The following is a 6,000-nucleotide window of genomic DNA, read 5'->3' as shown; positions in this document are numbered from 1 at the left end:
TACAAACTCTTTCTTACTTTCCTAACTTGAATTTACCACCTCTCACTTTTTCTCTCCCTAGGATGGTCAGAATCATAGTCTGTAATTTCTACTGGGTCTGATGTTATTTGGTTTAGGTAAAAAATATTTTCATATTCACACCACCCTGCCTTTAGTTTGACATCCTGAAATGCACTCCCATGACTGGAAAACGAGGCCCATCTCAGGCAGGAAGTGTTCTACCAGCAGGAGGACACTGGAAATTCTTCTCTAATTATGGCACTGTTACCATGAATGTGCTTTCTCAGAGGAAAAATGAATTCAAGAGAAATGAAATATGAAACTCCTTAAATAATCCATACATGACCTAACTTAAAAAAAAGCTATTACATTGCAACATGTGGTACAGATTTTAACTAAACTTTTGTCTTCTGTAGGCCTGGGTATTCTAGAAAATAGAAAAAAGATCTTTAAAATGTTCTTAGCCTTATGTAAGAATTTATAGACATATTATAGAATATTTCGATCTTTAGCTTTTATTGTACTATAAAATTAAATTGATGTGGCCTCTTAAAGGTCTAAATTTAGTTTTTTTTTTTTTTATTATTGAATATCAATGTTGAAAAGTGGAGTAAGTGGCTGTGGTGGGATTTCTGGGTTTCTAAACTTGGTCCTTCAGTTTCATATTATATCTAAATTTTCATGCCAAATAAAGTTCCCATCTGTTTCACAAAACATTGAAAGACATTTAAATGGCATTTGTAAGCACATCTTTGAATGAAGAGGATTTTCTTCTTTTTGTTTTTTTTAAATGTGTTGAATCCTTGGTTGCGCTTTCCTCTCACTTTAGTCTCTCTGTTTCTGTTTTGTTTCAGTAATGTGTACAGCACATTCTTGTTTGCAGTAAAAAGTTGTCATATGGATTGTTTTGACTGTTTCCATGACATGCAAATGGACAAGGATTTTAAAAAATGTACTCGGCCCTAAAGCAAACCATATTTATCTACACATCCAGGTAACCAGACCTCCTCTTAAACTTTATCAATTTTTCTTCTTCTAGCTGAAAAGAGAATATTTTTTGTACTTTTTATGAGAGAGATTGGCAAAATGCCTGCTAGCCCTCTGACCTCCTGCTAAATATCACTGTGGACTTTTACCTGCTTTATAGCTTTTTAGCTATTAATAGTGCCTGGGACAAAGTCTACTCCAGGGCTGCCTATAGTCATTGGACAGAATCTGGACTGGGTAGGGCCTTCAGATTTCCACACAGCAAAGTCTCCTACAGGATCTCTAAGGTCCGCACTGTCCATTTGGAGTAGCAGAAAGAGGAAAACACCAGGGGCTGGTATCACAATGAGCTATCCTGTCACGTATGTCTGAACTAGTAGCGCAGATTCGGGAGTCACTAGTGTAGAGATGATTAGTTGAAGGTTTCTAAAAAGAGAAGTTCAAACAAAAACCTTAAGAAACTCTGCTGCCGCTGCGTCGCTTCAGTCGTGTCCAACTCTGTGCGACGCATAGAGCCCACCAGGCTCCCCCGTCCCTGGGATCCTCCAGGCAAGAACACTGGAGTGGGTTGCCATTTCCTTCTCCAATGCATGAAAGTGAAAAGTGAAAGTGAAGTCGCTCAGTCGTGTCCGACTCTAGGGAGAAGGAAATGGGTCCAGAAAGGTCAATGGTGATAATGATTGAACACAGGGTCTCCAGCTGAGAGATCAGTTTCAGTGCATGTAGGAAAAGGAGCCTGATTTTAAGAGGCTGAAGAAACAAGTGAACAGGAAAATGCACACAGGGGTATTTGCACACATACGCACACATATGACTTCTTGGGCAGGTGGGTGGTGAAGGGGAGAAGCAGAAGGGGATAGCCAGTGCAGTTAGCCATAAGCAGACAGTTTTTCCCCAGACTAAGAAAGTTCTTGATGGCCTTGTGTGCAGAAGCAGAGGAGAGATCAATCATGCAAGAGAACTGAACAAGGTCAAGGGCAGGCTGTTTTGAGAAGGGGAAGATCCTGACAGTGCTGCCTAGAATCCTGGAACTATACCATTTTGGGCAAATGAATTGATTCCCCTGAGTCAGTTTCTTCATCAGCAAAATGATGAAACATAGTAAAATAGACTGATCCTAATATATAGTAGTGTAAGAGACATGAAGAGATCTCAGACGTTGTCTAATGGCAACACAGTTGTTTTACAAGCAAAGGAACTACACCCCGAGGAGTAGAATGACTTGTTTAAAGACTTGCAAGTAGTTAGAGAACTAGAATCTGCACCCAGAATTTCTGATTCTTGGTTCTCTTCTCTTCTGTTGCAGTGTTGACAGATAGAAAAACTTACAAGATGAATATTGTCGGTAAAATTCTATGTTGGCTTAAACCATGTGAGTTTAGGAAGGTGGAGAGGACAGCTGACTTGGCCCAGTTCCTATGGGAAAGATGTAGGGGATTTTAGCTTCCACAAGTGCAATGAGTCAACAGAATGAGCCATTGCTGAGAAGAGTGATGTGGGCATGTTCCTTACCAAGCCAGGGATGCCCAGACAGATGGTGTCAGGCCATGCCAGAGGGCTCTGTCCAATGGGTGTCTTCTCTGCAAAGAGGGTCACTAGGCACTTGATGTGAAACCAAAGATTGAGGAGGAGGGGATTGAGGCGGAGACTTACTTTGAAGAGTCTTAGGGATAAAACCATAATATTTAAAAAAGCTATCTTGGCAAAGGAGATAAACTTGCAGCTTCACAGAGATCCATCTGGGACCTTGGAAGAGGAGATTAGGAACGAAGCAGAATTTGGTTGAAAATGAGGAAGAATCAAGAATTTTAAACATGCTATGGAGTGACTTCCCTGTGACACAGTGCCTGTGGGAAGCATTATCAGGGCTTGTGTAGGAAGCTGATTTTTGTTGTTTTCAATAACCTTCCTTTTAGAATAGCTTTAGACTTAACAAAAAGCTGCAGAAATAGTAGAGGATTCCCAGCAACCCCACTCATAGTTTCTAGAGGCAACTTTAAAAGAGAAAAGATCTATCCAGGACTGAAAGAGTGAAAACTGTCTAAGTGATAAAAAGGGAAAAGCAGCTCTGTGGTTCACTAGGCTGGGAGGACAGACCCAGAGAAGTCAATCAAAAAATTAAGAGGAGACATGGTTTCCCCTGAGGGCCTATAACAGCTGTCTGTCTTTCAGTGACTGCCTTTTATGAATGATGCCCCCAGACTTGCTTTTTGTACACATCTATTCCTGCGGATGGGTTTCTCTGGTGCCTCAGTGGTAAAGAATCTGTCTGCTAATGCAGGAGAAGTGGGTTCAATCCCTGCACTGGGAAGATACCCTGGAGAAGGAAATGGTGCCCCGTGCTAGTATTCTTGCCTGGAGAATTCCATGGACAGAGGCGTCTGGAGGGCTACAGTCTACAGGGTCACAAAGAGTCAGAAATGACTTAGCGAGTAAACAACAGCAATGATTCCTGGGGATATTTAATTGCTAAGCTGACCGTGCTTTCATCCATTACTTGCTTCCCGCATGTCATGGATGCTTCCATGACAGCATCCAGTCCTTAGTTACCCATTTCCCCTAATCTTGTCCCAGAAATAGCAGCCAGCACAAAGCTGGTCCCTACTTCCCTTAGCTTCTCTTTTCACAGAAGTCAAACTTTGGAAAAGTCTTCTCTCTTCCTGCCTCCCTGTTGAGCTTTGTTGTTGTTCCATGGTAGCTCAGGAGTGCCCTCCCTTGACTCATCTAGTCAATAAATCTGAGTTTGTCAGACCACAGCTTGCCCCTGGTGTCTTTGCCTGGTCAAACTTTAACAAATTGTACAATAGGAGCTCTGGGGGCATCTGCAGTTATCTTTTAGGGACTTGAAGCTGACTTTGTAGGTGGATGGATTGGAATGGCCTATTTGATGTGATTCTGGGGCAATAGATGAGTGAGATAGCAAGCAGGCTTTTAGAATGTTGGAAGTGGGTGGTTTGGTTGGTAAAGATGGAGCAAAAAGGCCCTGCTTTTTTAGCTTAGCATTTTTAGATACTGCTTCTGTTTTGGTCAGTGGGCAATTAGTGATGGCCATAACCCCAACAGCCACCTCTGTCTCTGATCGAGCAAGTAGAATACACTGGACAGCGTGCTAAGTCCTTCCAGACGTCATTTCTGGGATATCCTCATAGCATTCCAGTTTTTAGATAGTGAGGTTCTGAGACATTAAATTATTTCTCCTGGGTTGTAAATAGCAGAGTTAGTATTTGAACTCAGAGTTGTGTGACTCTATATACTCTTAGCTACTGTTAAGCTTCTTTACAGATTTTCAGTAGCTCCCAGCATGGCAGGCTTCAACTGTGGATTCTCCCTACCTCACCTCCCATCCTCTGCCAGAATTATAGTTCAGAAAATATTTTAAATTTTCTTAATTGCAGATTAGGTCATTAGTAGACAAGGCTCCCTGGATGCTCCACTGCAGAGGTAGCAGCAGCTTCTGCCTTGTGCTCCAATCTGGCTTTCATTTCCATGATCTTCTCTGATGTCTCCGTGCAGGCCAGTGTCACCAAAGCGGTTAACACCCCACGTTGACCTAGTGTCCCTCTCAAACTGAGGTGTATCAGTTCAGTTCAGTTCAGTCGCTCAGTTGTGTCCGACTCTTTGTGACCCCATGAATCACAGCATGCCAGGCCTCCCTGTCCATCACCAACTCCCGGAGTTCACTCAGACTCACGTCCATCAAATCAGTGATGACATCCAGCAATCTCATCCTCTGTCGTCCCCTTCTCCTCCTGCCCCCAATCCCTCCCAGCATCAGAGTCTTTTCCAATGAGTCAACTCTTCACATGAGGTGGCCAAAGTACTGGAGTTGCAGCTTTAGCATCATTCCTTCCAAAGAAATCCCAGGGCTGATCTCCTTCAGAATGGACTGGTTGGATCTCCTTGCAGTCCAAGGGACTCTCAAGAGTCTTCTCTAACTCCACAGTTCAAAAGCATCAATTCTTTGGCACTCAGCCTTCTTCATAGTCCAACTCTCACATCCATACATGACCACAGGAAAAACCATAGCCTTGACTAGACGGACCTTTGTTGGCAAAGTAATGTCTCTGCTTTTGAATATGCTGTCTAGGTTGGTCATAACTTTCCTTCCAAGGAGTAAGCGTCTTTTAATTTCATGGCTGCAGTTACCATCTGCAGTGATTTTGGAGCCCCCAAAAATAAAGTCTGACACTGTTTCCACTGTTTCCCCATCTATTTCCCATGAAGTGATGAGACCGGATGCCATGATCTTCATTTTCTGAATGTTGAGCTTTAAGCCAATTTTTTCACTCTCCACTTTCACTTTCACCAAGAGGCTTTTTAGTTCCTCTTCACTTTCTGCCATAAGGGTGGTGTCATCTGTATATCTGAGATTATTGATATTTCTCCCGGCAATCTTGATTCCAGCTTGTGTTTCTTCCAGTCCAGCATTTCTCATGATGTACTCTGCATAGAAGTTAAATAAGCAGGGTGATAATATACAGCCTTGATGTACCCCTTTTCCTATTTGGAACCAGTCTGTTGTTCCATGTCCAGTTCTAACTGTTGCTTCCTGACCTGCATACAGATTTCTCAAGAGGCAGTTCAGGTGGTCTGGTATTCCCATCTCTTTCAGAATTTTCCACAGTTTATTGTGATCCACACAGTCAAAGGCTTTGGCATAGTCAAGAAAGCAGAAATATATGTTTTTCTGGAACTCTCTTGCTTTTTTGATGATCCAGTGGATGTTGGCAATTTGATCTCTGGTTCCTCTGTCTTTTCTAAAACCAGCTTGAACATCTGGAAGTTCATGGTTCACATATTGCTGAAGCCTGGCTTGGAGAATTTTGAGCATTACTTTACTAGCATGTGATATGAGTGCAATTGTGCAGTATTTTGAGCATTCTTTGGCATTGCCTTTCTTTGGGATTGGAATGAAAACTGACCTTTTCCAGTCCTGTGGCCTCTGCTGAGTTTTCCAAATTTGCTGGCATATTGAGTGCAGCACTTTCACAGCATCATCTTTCAGGATTTGGA

At 42.4% G+C, this 6,000-nt stretch overlaps 1 long non-coding RNA gene across 1 annotated transcript in view; it reads left to right on the top strand.

The window, feature by feature from the left end:
- The first annotated feature begins 851 nt into the window (after positions 1-851).
- LOC123327880 overlaps positions 852-6,000 on the top strand; it is a 33,902-nt gene continuing 28,753 nt past the window's right edge. Inside the window, exon 1 of the long non-coding RNA XR_006542557.2 lies at positions 852-994. This is a non-coding gene — a long non-coding RNA (uncharacterized LOC123327880). The remainder of the gene's footprint in view (positions 995-6,000) is intronic.

The sequence above is a fragment of the Bubalus bubalis genome, chromosome 10, assembly GCF_019923935.1.
Source record: "Bubalus bubalis isolate 160015118507 breed Murrah chromosome 10, NDDB_SH_1, whole genome shotgun sequence".
Lineage (NCBI taxonomy): Eukaryota > Metazoa > Chordata > Mammalia > Artiodactyla > Bovidae > Bubalus > Bubalus bubalis.
The sequence above is the reverse complement of the archived record's forward strand: the minus strand, read 5'-3'. Positions and strand labels throughout refer to the sequence as shown.